This window comes from Hyperolius riggenbachi, chromosome 4 (assembly GCF_040937935.1).
Source record: "Hyperolius riggenbachi isolate aHypRig1 chromosome 4, aHypRig1.pri, whole genome shotgun sequence".
NCBI classification, from domain to species: Eukaryota; Metazoa; Chordata; class Amphibia; order Anura; family Hyperoliidae; genus Hyperolius; species Hyperolius riggenbachi.
In genome coordinates this window covers 431,241,342-431,262,260 of record NC_090649.1, presented here as the reverse complement: position 1 = coordinate 431,262,260, position 20,919 = coordinate 431,241,342, and the positions used below count along the sequence as shown (strand labels likewise).

The 20,919-nt window shown below is 42.6% G+C and overlaps 1 long non-coding RNA gene across 3 annotated transcripts in view; it reads right to left on the bottom strand.

The window, feature by feature from the left end:
* LOC137570922 (uncharacterized) overlaps positions 1-20,019 on the bottom strand; it is a 53,542-nt gene extending 33,523 nt beyond the window's left edge. For 2 of the 3 annotated variants that reach the window (XR_011031239.1, XR_011031238.1), the window contains exon 1: positions 19,816-19,981. This is a non-coding gene — a long non-coding RNA (uncharacterized lncRNA). The other variant, XR_011031240.1, reaches the window with a different exon arrangement.
* Between the last annotated feature and the right edge of the window lie 900 nt (positions 20,020-20,919).

Here is a 20,919-nt window from a genome sequence, read left to right as displayed (position 1 = left end):
TGTTTCGGCGAACGTTCCCGAACCCGAACATCCAGGTGTTCGCCCAACACTACTGGGGACGTACACATGTGGTGGTTGCACCATGTGTAGTTACGTGCATGTGGGTCGCGATGTCAGGCTACCGGACGGTAGAGATTGGACGCTCGCTCATTTTGTAAACTGCAATACCACACTGGTAGTTTACCTATTGTTATGCCCATGTGGTGCATTTTACATAGGTAAAACCAAACGGGAGTTACGTGCCAGGATCTCTGACCATGTAACCAATATAAGGAGCAAAAATACGTCCAGTCTTACCCCGGTGGCCAGGCATTTCAAAACCATGCATGCAGGGGACCCCGCTAGAATGCGTTTCATTGGTCTGGACCACATTCATGCTTCTCAGAGAGGGGAGGACATGGATAGACTGTTATTACAGCGTGAATCTAGGTGGATCTTCGACCTGGAGGCAACCCTGCCTCCGGGATTGAATGAGAACACCAGCTATGCTTCCTTTTTACCTATCTGATGCCCCTTTTATGGGAGCCTCTCTGCATATGTGTCTTTTGCTGCACTCGCTCTGCCTCGGGTGACCGAGTGGGGTGTCCCCCACACTATGCACATCGCTGAACGCTATAGGCCATAACGTAAAAAAAAAATGTCTGTCTTTGATGGTGCTCTTTGCATCGGCACTTTTTGGGGGGACTACTTTTTTGTTTGTCCCCTGTGCGCTATATGTCATGACTAATCTGTTATTTGCCACCAACTATTTCTGTCATCATTGACCGAGCTTTAAGTTCATTGGCCGTATTCAGGCATTAGGATTTTTCTAACTATATAACTGCTATATACCTGTGGAGCCCTTGTCTCCCCTTTCCGGTCCGGCTCGTTGCATGGCCCGGCCTCGCCCGCCCCCTCTGGTGGTGCCGCTTGGTGCGGCTGGGGCCTGGTGGACTCCGTGCCTGGGGGACGTACGGTGCCGCTTTGGCCCGGCTGTTCTCTTGCGCGGAGTCCGCCCGCCCTGCCCGCCCCGTGTGCGGTGTTCGGGCTGGTGGGCGGGGCTCTGGCTGGACCCGCCGGCTGGTTGCTATGGCGGCCTGCCGCCGCGTCTGCCCGCCCAGCCCTCTTGCCCGGCATTGGCCGCCTGTGGGGGCGGGCGTGGCCGGCCCAATTGTGACGTCGGGCCGGCGGGGGGTTAAGATCCCCGCATAGAGGACTATGGTAGTGACGTACACCTCCAGTGGAAGCCGGAAGTCCGGCGAAACCGGTCGAGGACGCATGTGCTGCGTCCCGACCTCCATCATCCTCCCACACGTGGATCTGGCCTCATCCCTATGCAGTCCTTAGACTCCTGAGGATTACCAGCACCTCGTCTGAGCCTGGAAAGCATCCCACTGTTGCCCAGACATGGACACTTTCTGGAGCATGTAAGCCTACTTATGCAACAGCTATTATATTGCTATGTGCTTGCCGGCTGGCTGTTATCCCTTGTGCATCAAGCATATGTTTATCATCTCAAGGGCTGCAATGCTGTTCCTGGACATGTGCTGATACGGAGTCTCTACTTACTAACTTTGCTTTGCATGGCAACTGCATACATGTGCTTTGTTTGTCTTTGGCTGCTGCTCAAATGAGGCCACTTGGCACAGACATTAATACAATTGATGCCTGATCACTAGACTGGTGATGTCGGTGCTGTTTACATACTTGGATGCTTTCTCTCCTTTGTCACTGGCCTGAGGTTTGCAGGAAGTCTACCTGTACAAAGTGCCTCCACTTGGATAACCCTATGGACTTATTATAATCCTCTGATCTACAATCTGCATATGCTGAACTGCAGCTTCTAACCAATGATCTGATCACACAGCTGGGCTTATTGTCTATAGGGGCCAGAGTAGCTCCCTCTTTGATACCATTAGTGGAGGTATAGAAGTGGGACCTGCTGTGGGGGTGGGGGTTCCGGGTTCTCTGGGGGGATTGTGGAGGGTGCGGGGTGGGCACATTTTTAATTGTGTGCTTTTATGCTATAACTTTTGGATTAATAAAATATTCTTCTTTTTGATACTGCAACTATATTTTGTGTGTGATTTGTGTCCAATCGGGTCATACCCACTTCTTTCTTATCTCACTGTTTTCTACTCATTCCTAGAATAGCAGCGCACCTCTGAGTGGACTTGTGTACTGGGCCTTTTGACTATGCAATTTGGGATTGCACAGATGTGATAACCGATATTATAGTGGATGTGATGTGCTGGGTCTTCTGACTACATATTGAGGACTGTGTAGTTGTTTTGCCTGAATCATATTGGTTGTGATATTTTGTTCATATTGATTAACATATTTCTAAGAACCTTCCATCTAAGTGATAAGTCCATATTGGGGGGGTTCCCAAGCGCTGTATTCTGTTTGTATCTCCTTTCCACACTGCTGACCACACTACTGATTACAAAGACAGCTTGGGGGGAGAAGCTCCACAAGTCCCCTGGCATCATGGACGCACCCGGTTTAATATATTTTTTCCCTAGTTTTTGCCCTCTAAGCCTAGGTGCATCCAATAGTCCGGAGCATCTTATAGTCTGAAAAGCATGTTACATCCGCAAAATATATTGGATTCCGCCCAAAAATTAAATTACCTAACTTTATTAACAAAAATAGCAAAAAACCCATGCCACAGAAATCGGAAATTCTGATTTAGCTATTGCTGGCAGCCGAATTACATGTTCCCGGGCCATGGACTATAATATTGCAGTTACAGCGTTGCCCAACTTAGGGGGAATGCGGCCACGTACATGCGCTGAAACAGTCTGCTCCGCCCTACCACCAATTACTTGTTCTCTGTCCAGTGTAATTTTTTTTTTGTAACTCTGTTTTTATTAATAATTATTTCAAAAAAGAAACAGCAATAAAGTCCGTGCACCTTCCGTCTTGAAAAACAGTATATATTTGCAAAAATAGTGGCAATTCACATTTTCAATACAAACTTTCTTAAGTGACATTGGTCAATCAATCATTGCGTGGAATAAGCGCTAGGGTTAGCTTACGTGTCCCCCAGCGTGGAGCAGGATGAGCGGTGTGGAGGTGGGTGTCAGGCACTGAGTGGGAGAGCGACGGCCGTTTCGCATCTAAATGACACTTGGTCATGCTGCGTACCACTGTGGTGGTAAGAAGGCGGAAGGTGCACAGACTTTGCTGTTTGCTTTTTTGAAAGATTTTGTCAGTTTTCTGTATGTTTTTGTGCGGAGCACACGTCTGAGGGCAATTCCTGTTACAAACTGTGGATGTTGTAGGAGAGCAGAAGGATATTTACCTGTGTAACCGTACTAGCTCACCTAGCAATACTGTGGGAAGTGCCACACCATACCTCCTTCCACTTTTATTAATAATTAGCCAGAAATATAAATCAGAATACAGTTCAAATCGTCAAAATATGACATTTGTAAAGATCAAGCATATGTATAACAACTACTTCAGTCTGAGCTTGTCAGACTCCACCATGTTTACTAGTATGAGTGTTCATGAGAGGTGAATGTCCAGGTAAGTAACTAAAAATAGGCTGTATGGTCATCTAATGAACAGAAATATCTCATTCTAGTGTCCATATCCTGTAGTTAAGGGATATTTTATAATTGAAACAGCATTTAGATATTGAACAAGGATAACGATGAATACACATGTAGCTTAAAGGATTCTCTAGTAGTCAAGAAAGACTAAAGAAGTTGATATCAGAAAAGAAGTGGGGTAGAGGGAGGAAGAGGAATGGGGGCGGGGGGGGGGGGGGGTGAGGGAAGGGGGGAGAAGGGGAGAGAGGGGAAGTTGGTGGAGTACAGTGTTCAGCCACCTCAGCCCGAAGTAGTGTCTATGGGAAGAGGGATCGATGGGTATGGTGATGCAAAGGGTCCAATACCCATAGGTTGTGTGAGAGAGTGATGTGGCCTAGAAAAATTAAGGAGGCATGTAGTCTGGTGTATGAAGTTACCAGGGGCCCCAAACCTTGTGATAAAGGTCCTCAGTGTCTCTCAGCGCAGCAGTCATTTGTTCCATGGATTTGATCCAGTTAATTTTAATTTTAACTTCTGAGATTTTAGGAGGAGCTATGTTCTTCCAGGCCTGTCCAGTGTAATTTTAACCATAGAAACCCTAATTTTAAAAATTATGAAAGATAAGATAGTTGTCGGTTACAAGACTATATATTTATTCATTTAAGTATTTGTATAGCGCTGACATATTACGCAGCGCTGTACAGAGTATATTGTCTTGTCACTGTTAGTGTTGAGCCGAAATTTTCGTAATTTCATGTTTCCTTCATTACGGACCTGAATTTTGCATCTACAACACAAATTCGTAATGTCCATACAAACCGTAATTCGGAATTCCGTAAGCGAAATGTCAGTTTCGTAATTACAAGTTTCGGCGCAAATTCGTGTTTAACACAAAATTTCGTAATTTCATATTTTCTACCGAAACAAAGTTCTTTTAATTAGGAAAATGGACGTAATTTCATTTCTATTAGTAATTATGCACATTTAGGTAATGACTAAACTCAGGAAAGTCACTCATTGATTGCAATTACTGATAATGCAAAGGCCCTTGCACATGCTGTCGCTTTATATGTATCAGGAGGCTCTACCTGCAGCCACTTCTAAGACAAGTGCTCTTTGCCAAGGTGCACTTAGTGGTCATGCATGCTGAGACACTTGGTTTTGGGCCTTGCAATATCTGATAATGCAAAGGTACCTGCAAGTGCTGTTGCTTTAAATGTATTAGGAGGCTCTGGACTAGAACACAATTTTGAGAACGGACGAATTTCCATGTTAAACACGATATTCTGATTTATATATATTAAGTGAACAATCATAATTACGAAAAACAATCATAATTATGAAATTAAACGCAATATTTAGCGTAATTTGCAAAATTTCAATTACGGCCATAATCGTAATTTTGCAAATTACGCGTAATCATAATTAGGTCATTACGCTCATCACTACTAACTGTCCCTCAGAGGGTCTCACAATCTAGTCCCTACCATAGTCCTATAGATCTATCATCTAGTGCATGTATCATAGTATAAGGCCAATTAACTTATCTGTATGTTTTTGGGGATGTGGGAGGAAACCGGAGTGCCCGGAGGAAACCCACACAGAGACAGGGACAACATACAAACTCCTTGCAGATGTTGACCTGGCTGGGATTCGAATCGGGGACCCAGCGCTGCAAGGCGAAAGCGCTAACCACTACACCACATATATTGTGTAAAATTGGCATTTATTACACATTCTGTTCAGTTGACTTTGTTGTAAATGGCATTAAAGGGATACTGTAGGGGGTCGGGGGAAAATTAGTTGAAGTTACTCACCGATGCTCTGGCCCCACCTCCAGTTCACTTCTGGAATTTCAGACTTTAAAGTCTGAAAACCAGTGCGCCTGCGCAGTACGCTCCTGGTGCCATCAGCGGGAGTGAGGACACGGCAAAGCAGGCGCAGTGGTTTTCAGACTTTAAAGTGTGAAATTCCAGAAGTGAACCGGAGGCGGGGCCGGAGCATCGGTGAGTGGCTGCGCGGGCACAGGATGTCTGCGGGGGACCATTAGAAGCCCCGGGTAAGTTCAACTCATTTTCCCCTGACCCCCTTACATTGTCCCTTTAAGTACCTTTAAGTTTACAGCATAATTTAATTTCTTCCTCTTTTTTTTTTAAAGTACATGATATATAACTAAATCTATGGTACATTACTATACCATTTGTTTTAATGTTATTTTTGGTAGAGCTTTATTAGACTATAAAATGTATATTTGTGCTTTTAATCCCCAATGTAATCATTTGTTACAACAAAACAGCGTATCTATTAAATTATTTTTTGTAAAATGGATTTAAATTACCTGTATATTAATTTCTTGGGATTACGTTTACATGGAGATGAATTATTTGTTTATACGATATGCATTCTGTCCAAAATATGCCATGACTTCACTGCTTTCAAACTTTAAAATGAAGCATTTAAATATTTTAAGAGGTTCCTATGAAATCACCTGTGTCTTAATGAAAATACAAGGAGCTGGGCCATTTATTGCAATTTATGTGATGTTTGCCAGCGATTTCCTGCTGTTGGCTGGTTCTATGCTATTGATAAAAAAGGCCATAATTCCCAATAGTTAACTAAACAATTTGGCTAAAAATGTTTTTGGCTATCAGCACTGTTGGAAGAATTACTTTATTTATTTAAAAAAATAAAAATGTAATGATACGCTATAAACACCACTACTGGACTAATATATAGAAAATAGGAATATTGCCCGAGAATGCGGTAATGGTGCCTCTTGCTAGCAAGGTAAATAATTGCTAAACCCTAAAGGTTAGGGTGCCATGTATAAATATGTAATTATTATTTTTTTACATGTTACTGTTTATCACAGCTTTGCAGAATACTGCAGTTTATTTTCGTACCTGGCAAGAAAACCTTGCTAATAAATTTTGATCTAAATTCTAGTGTGTGGCAATAACAAATACATTGAATTGAATGACAGCCTTAAAGAGGAACTTCAGCCTACACAAACATACTGTCATTAAGTTACATTAGTTATGTTAATTAAAATAGATAGGTAATATAATCTCTTACCCACCCTGTTTTAAAAGAACAGGCAAATGTTTGTGATTCATGAGGGCAGCCATCTTTTTGGTTGAAAGGAGGTGACAGGGAGCATGAGACACAGTTCCAACTGTCCTGTGTCCTGATCACCCCTCCCAGTTGCTAGGCAACGAGAACAACAACATCAGAAATACCATCATGCTTTGCACAGCATCAGGGAAAAAATGCCTAGGCAGTTTTCTTTGATGGGCGGAGCTTAGGTTCTGTGCAGTCCAAAAAATGAGGCTTGCATAAGAAAGATAAAGTTCTGATGCTGTGAAACTGTTTAAGAAACACCAAGCTTATTCAGTGCTGCTAAGTAGATTTTTAGCCTGGAGGTTCACTTTTAGTGACGTCAGGGGACACCTGTACACAAGCTAGATTATTTGTTGAGATGGCACTAAACAGATGCCTCTGCTGAGTTCTTCCTGGAATGTGTATGAGGCTTTAAGTCAGAGATATGCTGGTCGATAGTGGCCAGATAAGGCACCCTGATCAATCCCTCCCTAACTCGACTCGATGTAGTTCATGAATCCCTCTCTTTTCCGCCTCTACTCACACGTATGTATATTTTCCAACTTATCTGATCACATTTTATATCAATAGACTGACCAAAATCAATCTAAAGAAAGGTGGTGTAGTATGGGCAGCATGGTGGTGTGTTGGATAAGCACTCTTGCCTTGCAGCGCTGGGTCCCTGATTCGAATACCAGCAAGGTCACTATCCACATGGAGTTTGTATGTTCCCCCTATGTCTCTGTGGGTTTCATACGTGCACTATGGTTTCCTCCCACATTCCAATAAACGTACAGATATGTTAATTATTTCCCCAAAATCGTCCCTAGACCAGTGATGGGGTAACCTTGGCACCCCAGCTGTGGTGGGACTACAAGTCCCATGAGGCATTGCAATACGCTGACAGCTCTAAGCATAACTCGGGTAGGCAGAGGCATGATGGGATTTGTAGTTTTGTCACAGCTGGAGTGCCAAGGTTAGCCATCACTGCCCTAGACTATGATGGTTATATACCTATGGTAAGGATTAGACTGTGAGCCCATTTCTATATAAATATTAAATAATAATCTAAACATTTGTATAGTGCTTTTCTCCTGTCGGACTCAATTTGCTCAAGACCTGCAACCACTGGGGCGCGCTCAAGAGGCCACCATACAGCGTTAGGGAGTCTTGCCCAAGGACTTCTTACTGAATAGGTACTGACCCTAACCAGGATTTGAACCCTGGTCTCCCATGTCGAAGGCAGAGCCCTTAACCAGAACACTATACAGATAATAATAATCATCACCACCACCACCATCACTACCACCACCACCACCATCCAAAGTAATTTGATCAGATATGTTGAAAGCAATTGATTTCTAAACAGTTAAAGAGCAACCATATTGACATATAGTACATACCCAATTATCAGTAAATTTAGCATACCCAATTGTATGTAAATTATCTTGGTTTCAGCATCAGAACCAGTTTCTGTATCTGTATATTGCTGTGTATTGGTAGGTAGCCCCGCCCTCCGAGTAACGTTTAGCCTAGGCTATGATGTCACGCATCCTACCTCAATATTGTAAAAAAACAAATGTTATTCATTTTTTTAGCAAACTTCAAGCATGTAGCCACCTATTTGTGGGATGAGATATTATTTAGGTAGAGAATGTGGGCATTCATTTGCAGGACTCTTGAAGAGGGGCCAACTGCTAAAAACATAATTTTCTATTTCTTTGATGCTATAATCAAGGCTGGATTTATACTTTTTGTGCCCCCAGGCCAAGTTTGTTGTGGCTCCACTTTCATATACAAAAGCACTTCCATACTTCCATGTGTATCATGCGTGTACTGTAACCCCTCCCTTTCACCCTTCCATGAACAGCTCCCTTGGGTATGAGCTTGACAATTTTGAAAACATCACCTAGGAGAAAACTCAGGAGAAAACGTTAATTGCATATGGGCCACTACCTCTAGGTACGTTTATTGTATACTACCATACCTCTTGTTTCCCTGCCGCCCTCCTTTAGATTGTAAGCTCACAAGGGCAGGGCTCTCCTCCTGCCCCCTCTTTTGTGTCTTGGAATTTATTGTACATTTTATTCATCATGTTACTTTTGTCACTGTAATTACCAATTCTGTATTTTGTCTCCATCCAATTCTGTATTTTGTATCGATTCTGTATTTTGTCTCCATCCAATTCTGTATTGTGAATATTGATGTACACCATTATTTATATTATTATGTACCCCATGTTTGTTTCTTACTGTTTAAAGCGCCAATGAATATGTTGGCGTTTTATAAGTTAATAATAATAATAATAAAATATACTACATTCACAAATTTTCAAAAGAAGAATTCATATAATTCGTATAAATAACGTAGTGTTTTCACAGCAGACTGGGTCTAGTTAATTGGAATGAGGCAGCATGGCCTGGTATAGCACGGGGCTGATGGGAATGTTGAGATTCCCTTAGTTTGTCATGGAGCCTTCTGCCCCCTGCACAGATGGTGGGGATAAGGCCAATTCCCAAAGGCAGAACCCCCATATGCCCCGCGCATGTTTGCCAGTCACATCTACACATCACAAGAGCAGTGGCTCTTTTAAGAACCTATCATTAAACGTGCCGCCTTTGTAAATCTCCTCATTATGATTTCATTGTTGGCACAATCCCTGCCTGATGCAATGAATATTGACTTCATGCTTGCCTTTCTAATTGATTTACTTGTGTTTTCAGGACTGAAGGCCTCATTTGCTTGCCTCACACACCTCCCATCCCCGGCAATAGATTGAATAGGCCCTAATAGACATGCTGTTTGTCTGAGCATTAGGGGATAACAGAGGCCTGCCACAAATCAGTAGCCTTGATTTATTGAAAGGCGTAAAACCTGAAGAGAAGAGGGCGGGACGTCCTTCTGCTCTGGGCCGAAGGGCTGAACTCTACTGAATTTTTGGACTAAATAAAAAGAAAAAAGGGGGAGAAAATGATATAGCTAGATTGGCGATGTAGAAAATGACTACTATTCTCCAGGAAAGGGAATCAGGGCATTTTCCTTGTATTTATCTGTGTAGAACCAACTTTTTCCACAGAAAGCAATACGCTTCACTGAATCCCCCTCACTGTTGCAAATTGATGTCTCTACATATTGCAAGTCATGAGAGGTAAGCAGGGACAGCGCAGAAATTACATTCATATAGTGTCCTGAGGGGGTTAAGACCTGGGACTTTAGCATCACCAAGCTGCTGGAGAGCCATGAAAATAATAGAATTGTAGGTGCTGAATCACAAAGCTAATCTACTAAATTATCTATTTTTTTTTATCTTTCTTAACACACGCTTAATCACTCCTTAGGATTTATTCACAAAACCTCAAATAATATCTCACCTTTCTTAATAATTCACATTTTATCTCCCTTCATCTATCTTAACACATGATTTATCTTTACTAGGTACTAGGACTTAAAGAGACACTGAATTGAAAAAAAAATTATGATATTATGATTTGTATGTGTAGTACAGCTAAGAAATAAAACATTAAGATCAGATACATCAGTCTAATTGTTTCCAGTACAGGAAGAGTTTAGAAACTCCAGTTGTTATCTCTATGCAAAAAAGCCATTAAGCTCTACGACTTTCAAAGTCGTGGAGAGGGCTATCTTCTGACTTTTATTATCTCAACTGTTAGTGAACAAATTTATTTTTCTCTGACAGAGGAGAGGTCATTAGTTCACAGGCTGCTCTGAAAGAATCATTTTGAATGCTGAGTGTTGTGTAATCTGCACATATTATAGAATGATGCAATGTTAGAAAAAACACTATATACCTGAAAATAAAAATATGAGAATATTTTCTTTGCTGCTAATCTTCAAGTAATTATTCATAGTACACAACCAATTCATTATATCATATTATTTTTTTTTTCGCTTCAATGTCTCTTTAACTTCAGGAGCCCTTACATCTAGCGATTTTGTGTACCGAACGACTATACGCTAGTTTTATGGAATTGGAAGAAAATCAGTGCCTCAACAAGCATGTCCCATCTATGAAAATGTTGAGTTTGGGCCAAAAATGGTAGATTGTATCCATCATCTGGGAAAATTTCACTTTAACATGGTCAATTGAGTACATAGTGGTAGTAACAGCGTGTAATAAGCAGACAAATGACGTATGTGACCGCACGATAACCCCCAAGTGTACAATGTACCTCCTCCCGATGTCCGTGTGCAGTGTAAATTCTCACCTATCCAGCTAGTGCGACACCGGGACTCATCCTCCATCACACCCGTGTAGCACCATGTACACCATGTATGAGTGTGATGTCACAGTAGTGGCATATACGGGGGTGATGGGGATGAGTTCAGGTGTCACACCAGTGGGTCAGGTGAAAGGTTACACTGCATGGGCAGTGAAAGGGGGGGGGAGGGTATTTTGGCATTTGGGGGTGGCCAGACAGGTGGTGGAGGCATTGTCAACTGAAAAGCTTTGTGAATAAGCCGCTCATCTTTTCATCTTATAAATAACCTTTCTTTATGTGTTTATCTCATGAATAAGCTCTCCTTATAGTTGCAGTGACCAGGGCCGGTTCTAGACACCCCCCCCCCCCCCGATTTGGAATAATCGCATAGCACCGAACAATTTACTCTGCTTTCTTCAGTCTTCATTTCTTCATTCATTTAATGTTCTCACATGACATGCTGCAGCTCAACACAATAGCACACTGGCTGGCTGTGAGTCTGTGGCAAACAATCTGCTCACCCTCAGCCACTCCATTCCTCCTCAGTCAGGAGAGAAGTGCCACCATCTTTCTTTTGCTGTGCAAGTCAAATAAAACACTGCTGCTCTCCTGCCTCTCCCCTCCTCACTCAATGTCAGACTCCTCACACAGCACAACAAGCTGCTTTTCCCCAATGATGATCTCTTCACCTCGCTCTCCTCTCACTTCTCCTCCTACTCTGACTGCATGCTGTTAGTATAAACACAGTACAAAAATGCTGCCCTTGTAATCTCTGTGCCTGATGCAACTGTTTCACCTTGCTTCATGGAAGAACCAGTCCTGGTGGTGACGCATGTAAGGTGAGATGATTTAAGAGAAAAGCTCTGCGAATCCACGCTGTAGTCTTACATAATATTATGATGTGAATCTGTGATATCAGTGAATTTGGTGTGTTCCAAGTAAAAAGTCTGGTTACTGATAACCTTAGAACAGGTGGAGCTGAATTTATCCAGCAGATTTGATGACAAACTTGCCGCTGTGGGTGTTTCAGAGGAATCAAAGTAACACTGACAGCATAGGTCCGCTGCTTATAATATGCCATAAAGACTCTTTGTTGTAAGCACAAAAGATTGTTTTGTAATGAATGGCCAATAACGTATAGCGTGTTTAAAGCAATACATTGATATAACCTGTGTAATTGCTGCACAGGTCATTTTGTAATTTAACACAATTAAAATTGACCTTTTCAATCTGAAGCCAGTTGTGGTTTTCTGCAGATGACAGAAAAATGCTAATTTAGCCTTCTTTTTACACAGCAGCATAATTATGCCAGTAGATAGGATTTCCTCATTCTCACCTCTCCTTTAACTGGAGTTTCCTTGTTGCTGATATACTTTTAAATGGGAGCAGAAGGCATAATATTTCCTTTAAGTGCTCTGAGACTGACCATGTGACAACAGGAGTGTGCTTGGAAGAACAAAGAGAAATCGAGAGCCCAATATGGTGTAGTATTGTTAAGTTGGTTGTGGTTTAAAGCAAAATATTTAGAAATACTCACAAACATGGGTTACCCATAGGCAACCACTTCAAGTGCAGGTGGGGAGTATTAGAACCTGACCCCACTCAGGTTATTAAGATGTCGCTCTCTGTAGATAGGAAACGGGGTAGCACCCCTCCACCGAGGGTGGAATCAAGATTTCAGCAAGGCTTGGTGTATAGAGGCGCCAGAGTAGAATAAAAATGTTTAAAAACCGTCTAAAAGAGGGGGATGTTCAGGTGGACTTACCTCCCTCAAAAATATAGAACTCAATTGAGTCACAATATATCAATACAAAAAACGTTTTAATTAACTCCACTTAGTGCAACGCGTTTCGCAGGTGTGGTCCTGCTTCATCAGGCAAACGGGAGTATAACTCAGTGGGTCTAGATGCAGAAGTATAACTCAATGGGTCTAGAAACAGAGGCGCTCACTTCTGCATCTAGACCCATTGAGTTATACTGCTGTTTGCCTGATGCCTCTGTACACCAAGCCTTGCTGAAATGTGACAACAGGAAGACCATCTTACTTAACATTTCAGGGCCTACTTGTAAAACTATGTTCAGGGTATGAAATGTAATTTAGCATTTTTATGCAGAAACTCAGCAGGCAACTGTGTGTAAAGATGTGACACTCGTGTAATATGTGTACATGTAAAAAAAAAGTAATTTGAGTGCGGGAGATAGCCACTAGTAGAATATCGGTAAAATTACCAATATTCTACTATTGGGCAGTGCTATTTCCAATAGTAAAATCTCTGTAAATGCTACTGATATTTTACTATCACTAAACCTAACCCTGTTCTCACATGAACAGATTCCTCCCTCTACAGATTCCTCCCTCTACAGATTCCTAACGCGAACTGACCACGCCACAAATGCCTAACCCTACCCCACTACCACCACTACAAAAATGTGACCATATTTAACACTAACCCTAACCCTTTTCTTACATTAGCCCTCCCTCTACTGATGCCTAACCCTAACTGTCCCCCCACTGATGCCTAACCTTAACCGACCCCACCACCAACGAAACGTTAACTCCAACGAAACCACTAACCCCCCACCACCAACGAAGCGTAACCCTAACGAACCCCCCCCCCCCACTGTTGCCTAACTCTAACCGACCCCCCCCCCCCCTCCCACTGCAATCCTCGATGATATCCATGCCACCTTCTCCACTAAATGCTCAGGTGCCGGCTGCCTAATTATGATAATTTTATTGTTCACCCATGGCGCCAAAATCCCCACCGATATTTGTGCTGCTTTTACTACTAAATACTCAGGTGCCGGCCATGTTATTACGATCTTTTCATTGGGTGGCCAGGGAACCCAAAATACCCCCAGGTTGCCGCTATAGTCACAATCTTTTCATTGGGTGGCCAGGGAACCCAAATTACCCCCAGGGGGCCGCTATAGCTACAATCAACATTATGGTTTATGATGCGCCGATTTTACCACAGCACCACCGGCACCCAAATTCCTTGGTACAAAACCTCTGATTGGCCACCTTTTTTCACAGATATCCCACTGATTGTCCCAGATATCTTCTGATGCCCTCCAGTGTGCCGCTGTACACCTCCAAAAAATCCCTAACTGCGAAATGTGCAGTCCCGTTGGCGGGCGTGTCATGCGCATGCACAGTTTAAGTACATGTGCAGAATGCTTTTGGAGGGGACAGCGGCAGACTGAGGGGATTGGAAAGACTCCAAGAGACCCTAATAGACTTGAAGAGTAAGTACAACTACTTTTATCCCCGCCTTGGCTATCCTTTAGGCATATTCACAACATAGTTTAATAGATTCACAGCAAGAGAAAGGTGTGTGCATCAAACCAAGCAGAACCTGATATATATGGCTTTGCAAACATAGCCATAGTTTAATAGATTATGAGCAACATGCACTATACCATCGGTACTACTACTGGGTGAACGCATTAAGCCACGCAGGGCAGGACTCTGTCCTTCTTTTGTGTGTTGGAATTCATTATACATTTTATTCATGTTGTTGTCACTGTCATTAATTCTGTATTTTGTATCAATTCTGTATATTGGTGTATTTCAATTCGTCTGAATTATGTACCCCATGTTCGTTTCTTACTTTGTACAGCACCACAGAATATGTTGGCACTCTATAAATTAATAATAATAATACTATTAATGCTAATCCCAGAGGCGCTATATGTGCTACCTGAGAGCTACTGTTTTGTCCCCTGTTTTATTGCCTGATGAAGCGGGCTTGGTCCTGCGAAACGCGTTGCATCTATTGGGGTACTAATAAAGTGTTTATTTATGTCAGACAAGTAGTCTAGTCTGCTTTCGGAAGTAAGTCCACCACTGCCTCCCCAGCATATTTTAAAACTTTTAATTGTTGTTTTTATTCTGCTGGCGCCTCTGTTCATCAAAGTCATTATAGTGTCCACCCTTGGTGGAAGGGGGACCCACCCCTACCTTTCTTCTATCTACGGAGAGCGACTTCTTAACCCTGAGTGAGGACAGGTCTAATCTCCTCACCTGCATTCACAGTGGTTGCCTCAGCGGTAACCCTTGTTTGTGAGTATAACCTTCTCACATTACATTGTCCACTATTGTCCTGAGCATACTACACCATATTGGGCTCTCGGTGTCTTTTTCTTATTAATGCTAACCCGTTAACGTGGTAAAATTGGCTGCGCTACCTGCGCACGACAACTTTACCAACATATAGTGCATTAGGCTCTATGTCACTTCATATTAGTAAAAGCCGTAATTATTTTAGCACCTTCTGATGATATCAGCGTATTGTACTAGCTCCTTTATAATTACAGCTGTTGCTTTTTGAGTGCCTGAAAAGTGTAATGGTTAAAGGGACCATGAGCTCAGGTTAAAAAACACAGTTTGGACTTACCTGGGGCTTCCTTCAGCCCCCCCAGCCTGCAAGGTCCCCCGGCATCCTCCTAGCTCCTCTCAGGCCCACTGGTGGCTCCATTAACCGGCGAGTTTGGCCTGAAATCAGCCCGTGTGGGCCCCGCCGCGCACGCTATACATCATACGTCATCATGCCGGCCTGAGAATCCTGCGCATGTGCGGTTCAGTCTTGAGAGCCACCTAACCGAAATCACTGATTAACAGAGCTGCCAGCAGGACCGGGAGGGGCGCCAGGAGGATGCCGAGGGACCACATAGGCTACGGGGGCTGGTGGAAACCCCAGGTAAGTCCAAATTTTCTGTTTTAGCCTGAGCTCAGGGTCCCTTTAAAGCGGATCCAAGATGAAAAACTAACTATAACAAGTAACTTGTCTATATAACTAATCTAAAGTTTAGATAGTTTACACAGCAAATCTAGCTGCAAACAGCTTTAATAGAATATGATCATTTCTTCCTGTGATACAATGACAGCAGCCATGTTGTTTGTAAACATTACACAGAGGCAGGCTTATCTGCATCTTGAGCACTCAGCCTGTGAAAAAAAACCTAATCCCCCCTCCTCCTCCCTCCTCCCATATGCCTCTGAAATCAATGGCTAGTAACACCTCCCCCTCCTCCTGCCCAGACTGAGCTCCCACGAGCCTTTGCTCTCTGAAAACCTGTGGGCGTACCTTGTTTAGTTTATAGGGAATTAGAGTATTAAAACAAAAAAGTATTTGGCTTGAGGACTGCCCTATAAACAATAGGAAAGGAACACAATTATGCAATGAGTAAAAGTTCATCTCGGATCCACTTTAAGGGTGTTGCCTCAGGCACAGGTGACGTTAGTTTGAATCTTGTATCTTTCTGTTCAGTAAACCAGCACCTATTCAGTAAAGAGTCCTTGGGCTAGACTCCCTCACACTGCCTACTGAGCGCGTTTCTAATGGCTGCAGCTCAAGAGCGTTGAGTCCACTAGGGGAAAAGTACAATAGAATTGTTATTTTTCTTGCCTCTGCAGTCTCTTCCTTGTGTTGTTTTGTGCATATTTCCCATGAGATGCTTATACTGTTAAAATAGGATCTTGCATTTGTTGCTGTAATATTAATCTAAGTTCCTTCCCTTTTCAGCATCACATGTACCCATTTCAGGCTTTAAACAAGTACAAAAGCTCTACAGAAGTGACAGAGTGTATGCAAACACTAGAGACTGTATAACAATCATCAGAGGACAGGTGGACCCTGTGGAGTTTACATAGGTAAGGAAGCCAAACATAAAATTTAGAACAGCTCATTTTGCCTTTCGGAGGGTCAATTCACAAATTGCAGGTTTGTTTGCAATACAGAAACCCAGGCTGAGTTCACAGCAATGTGTCCAGCATGATAAACCAGCTGAATGCCTTTTTGCTCTGAGGCTGAATCATGGTTTGACCCAAGGTTAGCTAAATAACCCTCCATACACTCAATGGAATCTCCATAATAAAGCATGCAACCTGTCACTCTCCCACTGACTCCACATTAGCATTTCACCACCCAGAAGTCTGGACAGAGGTTTAATAGATGTCTGTTCTGTGAAAATGGGTGGATAAGACAGATTTATGTGATCCAGGCAGATGAACTATCAGCCCCAAAGAATGTTTTTAGCAGAGACAAATGTGAAGGCTCATACGGACATTATATGATTATCAACCCATCCTGACTACTTGTGGTTGGATCGGACAACAATCCTATGTTTGTGTGAGCCTCTCTCGGCCATCCTCTGCAACCAGTTTTGCTGTATGGACTAGTGATATTACCCACACAGGGAGGTCATTGGCTTCTTTCCCTCCTCTACTCTCCTTAGCGATGGATATTCTGAGCCTAGCAATGTTCTGCTTTCCACCAAGTAGACATTGTCTGGGTCAGATAATTAAAGTGGCATGTGCGATAACAGGAGCAGTGAAGCACAGATTTTTCACTCCTGGTTCAAGCAGGATTGTCACCATAAAAATCAAATTTCAACAGCAACTGGTCTTAGTGTATTAAGTGATAAATATGCTAATCCTGCATTCAAAACTTTTTCTGCTGTTATGGTTTAGAGTTATCACAGACCTTAGGAGCACTGGCCCTTTAATTGCCATTGCCAAATAGTTGCATGCTGGGGGTCTTTTTATCTATAATATATTCCTCTTCTTCCCTTTATTTCCCCCTCCTTCTAAGGACATAAGACAGTGCACTTCCTAGTATAGACCTCAGTGGGAGTGTCTGAAGACTATGGGAGGAGGGTGGGTAACAAATACACAATTAGCAAGAGGAGAAAAAGTGTGAGGGAGGAAGATATGTCAGGAGGTCAAAGGTAACAAAGATGGAAACTGCCTAGAATAGGACTCTTTGCTTTTCCGTTTTAATGTTTACAGGAATCATAATGTGGATAGTGCAATACATCTGTTATGTAAGTAAGAACTAGTATTTATCTACTTATATATGTGTTTTTTTAATTTCTACGTTAGCATGTGTGTCACTTGTTTTTTTAAGAAAACTAAAATGTATATATTTACAAATAACAGACTGAGATGATTTTATAACATGAAAGTGGGTAACCCAAAGTAATTCTGCAACAAGAATTAGTAGTAGTTAGCCACAGTGGAGTCAGTCACGGTCTACGTTACAACTGTGCTCAAGTTCTTATCTTTTTTTAATTATGGATTGTTTGTGTGAAAAAAGGATTCAGACACAGAATAAAGATGGCCATACATCTATAGATTGGGCCGGCGAATGACCATCTGATTTGATAGTTATTATTGAAACAGATGAAAATCGGTGGCACCAAAAGCTAGCCCGATCGACGAGTCGACCAATTTTGGCACAAAATTGGTCAACTGTATCGATTGGACTCTGTGCAAAATGACAGGCCAACATGCTATTGGGTGTGCGGCAGTAATGGCGTGCTATAATCAAACGAAGAATCCTATGGAAAACCCCAGCCACTGCCCCCCCAGTGTAAATGTACCACCCCCAACTCCCTCCCGCCCATGCATTAATACTTTACCTCTCCGCTGCCTGCCGTTGTGTCCAGATGCATCTTTTAGTGCATTGTACACTAGAGGGGACAGCAGCTGGGAGTGGGAGGTGGCAAGGCGACAAGTCGGTGTCACGAGGCCGATTTCAAAAATTTTTAATTTGAAATTGGTCAGAATCGGCCTGTGGTTTATGACGGCCAATAGATCTCTCTCCGATCAGATTAGATCAGAGAGAGATCTGTCTATAGGTCAATCAGCGGCCAAAACTGGTAGATGTATGGGCACCTTAACTGTTCTGTAAGATGATGGCAGATTTGGAAATGCCCTAACACACCGTGGCACACTCCAATGTGTGTGCTGGTGACAGAAATAGAATAATCTTGGTTCTGCAAAATCCCTCAAGTGAGATAGAAACCTTTATTAGATCAGATAAAACCAATACACCAAGTTTGCCGACCTGTTTCAGAAACTCACTGGTCCCTATTCATAGCATGCTATGGTCATTGATGCTGTGATTAAGGACCATTGTGTGCCCCAAACATGTCGGCAAACTTGGTGCACTGGTTTTATCTGATCTAATAAAGGTTTATATCTCACTTGGGTCATTTTGCGAAGTGAAGTCCCACTTTTTCTATCTCTGCTGCCTCTGGGACTGAGTTACCTGGTTCCTGCACTGATTCTGCCAAGCAGAGGTGGAGAAGATTTAACCTAAAATCTATTATGCAGGTGACCATGCATAACCTGCTGCCAGGAAGTGTCAGGTCCTGTGTAATACAGCACGGGCATGCACTTGTGTCCAATGAATGCCATAAAGTGTTGGTTAGAAAGGCATGGAAAGGAACACACACATGGGCAAGGTGCCCAGCTGGGGACTCAGTGGCATATTTAAGGAAATTAGCGCCTATGGCAAACACTGAAATCAGCCCCCTGGGAAGGGGGTGTACCCTCCAAATATTTAGTCTTGGTTGAATTGGTTGTGTCCAAGTTGAGGTGAAGCATGGCCCGTAACAATGGAAAATCGCAATAGGTCAGCCTATACATACTGTATCTCACAAATAGCAGGCAGCTTGTACCCAAAAAGATGTAACCCGGCAGCAGAATGTCCCCCAGATGAAAACTAGGTTCTGTATGGAGAACAACAAGGGTGCTATCCTTGCCCCCAGAAAGTGGCACCCGTGGCATATGCCATACCTGCACCCCTGTAGATATGCCTCTGGCTTGGGTACAGGTAGCATAACAGCCGTTCTTGAGCAGTACATGGACACCATAAGGCATTTTATTTCATTCAACACAAAACAAACAGCCTGATTTACTAAATCGATATTGGCCAAAAAGGGAGTACGTATTCTCACACTATCTTTCCCTCTAAATACCTGACATTATTAATGCCTAACACCAACCCTCCAGTGCCCAAGTGACTGAAGCACAAAGCAAGTCCATTGGCTGCTAATAGGAGAACTAGCTGGTCAGCAACCAATAGCCGATCTGCTAGTCTAACTATACTGTACCCTTGTGTTTGCCAATATACTAGCCAATAATATATAAATACAAATTAATAAACTCCAGTTCAGTGTATACTTGCCTCATTCATTTTTCCTATGAAAAGCAAACCATGAATAATATACAGCAATGTTGGAAATTCTGTTTGACTGACTGTCCTCTCTCCGTGCTTCATTGCCTCGTGTTTTTGCATAGGAATAGTGAATATTTTGATATGAACTCATGATCCGTGGACTGTCAAGCTGAGAAGTACTTACTTGAAATACATGCCCTGTTTTCAACTGTAGTAACTGATACAGCTTAAATTATTCATCGGCCAGTTGAGACATCATTGATCCAGGAAAATGGTATGACTTGTAATGAAAAGTCAAGACAAATGAGCGCATGAACATTTTATGAACACTACGGTGGAAAGTGTAGATCGTATCTTCAGCTACAATCTGACAGCACACTTAAATATAATATTTAATCTCCGGCCATATTAAAAACAGTGTTGGCTTTATGTGTAATCTAATATAGGGTGCCAAATAGTTCAGAAATTGAGAACCTCTACAGCGTGAAGCCATATAATAACAAAAAAGTGTATTTAAACTATGATTCTCAACTTTTTCCAGCAGCACGGTGGTGTAGTGTTTAGAACTCTCGCCTTGCAGCACTGGGTCCCCGGTTCAAATCCCAGCCAGGGCACTATCTGCACAGAGTTTGTATGTTCTCCCCGTGTCTGTGTGGGGTTACTCTGGGCACTCTGGTTTCCTCCCGCATCCCAAAAACATACAGATAAGGCTTCCCCTTAAAATTAGCCCTAGACTATGATACATACACATCACGATATAGACATATGACCATGATAGGGATTGGGCTGTGAGCCCCTCTGAAGGCCAGTTAAAGTGAACCTGAGGTGAAAAGAAACTGATGAGATAAACAATTGTATTTATTTTCCTACTCCTAAAAATGATATTTTTTAGATATCCCATGGTTTTATTTTATATTTAAACATTTACAAAGTAGAGTGAATGTTTTGTTGTCTCTGCTCAGTGGTAGCCTAATAATTGTCCCTAAATCAAAATACATGAACTATTGACCTTTTTTTATCCCCCTCTGCTCTCAGAAGTTGTATGCTGCCAGGAAAACTTTTATGGTGTTGTGCACAACAGACTTGCACGGAGCAGGTCGAGTGAGTAGGAGA